General features: G+C 41.5%; 1 protein-coding gene across 1 annotated transcript in view; it reads left to right on the forward strand.

Moving 5' to 3' along the window:
• The window catches only part of strn (striatin, calmodulin binding protein), a gene marked incomplete at its 5' end in the record, with an annotated part of 11,128 nt that overhangs the window by 4,547 nt on the left and 5,661 nt on the right, over positions 1-920 (forward strand).

Raw genomic sequence — 920 nt, forward strand, 5'->3', positions numbered from 1 at the left:
CCAGTGTGCGTGCTTTTACTATCAGACAATGATTTAACTTTCTATCTGTCATCTTTGTCACTCTTCTTCCAGGGTAGTTAATGATGTTGGTCAATGTGAGCAGATTGTGTCTGTAGATCTGTATAATTTAGGTTCCTAATAGCTATAAACAGTTTTCTTATTTTATGGTATTAAATTGACGAAGAGGAACTGCTTTCACCCAAAGGTGGGCGGAGCATAACGCAAGGCCAAAGCTCTCATCTATCACTATCCTCACTCATATTTTAAAACAGATACATCCTCTCGTGTAGTCGTAATGGTGTGAACTGGTTTCAGACACGTTGCACAGCATTTGCAAGTTTCAGCTCGTCTCGTCTGGGCGTTAAGAGGCTGCAGGGCCTCAGTTTCTATATACCATCGACCTGTCTGTTGAGCTGTCTCTTCCTGTCTGTCTGTCAGAGAGTGAGGTGGTCAGGACTGAACTCGTGTGGACGTCACTCTGCCTTCGTCTGTTTGTTTTGTCTCCTTTCATAAATCCTTTGGTTATTCATCTGTTCTACTTCATTTTTTTTTTTTATGTTCGACCTTAATCTATATTTCCTGAATCTCTGCACTGACTTTAAACTTTCTTTCTGTGTTGGAAATATCAAATCTAATCCTCCACCCTACCTGTGTAAAAACAGCAGCAATTAGCTTTACTTTAAACGTACAGGATGACATTTCTGCCACTAGGGGGTTTCTCACATTAAAACATTAACAAAAGAGGAAGTGTGATGAGGTGGTGAAGCAGCACCAAGATCTAAACAGTTGATGGTAAAAATGTGGCTTCAGATACAATATGGATAAACAGTCAATGTATGACAGCTTCTGGCAGACAACCACAACGCTGACGCAGGCACAAAGGGGATATGACGCCATTGACAGGCGACCGGTGAAACGCA

This window comes from Morone saxatilis, unplaced genomic scaffold (assembly GCF_004916995.1).
Source record: "Morone saxatilis isolate NCDOM2014 unplaced genomic scaffold, NCSU_SB_2.0 Contig17, whole genome shotgun sequence".
Taxonomy (NCBI): Eukaryota; Metazoa; Chordata; class Actinopteri; family Moronidae; genus Morone; species Morone saxatilis.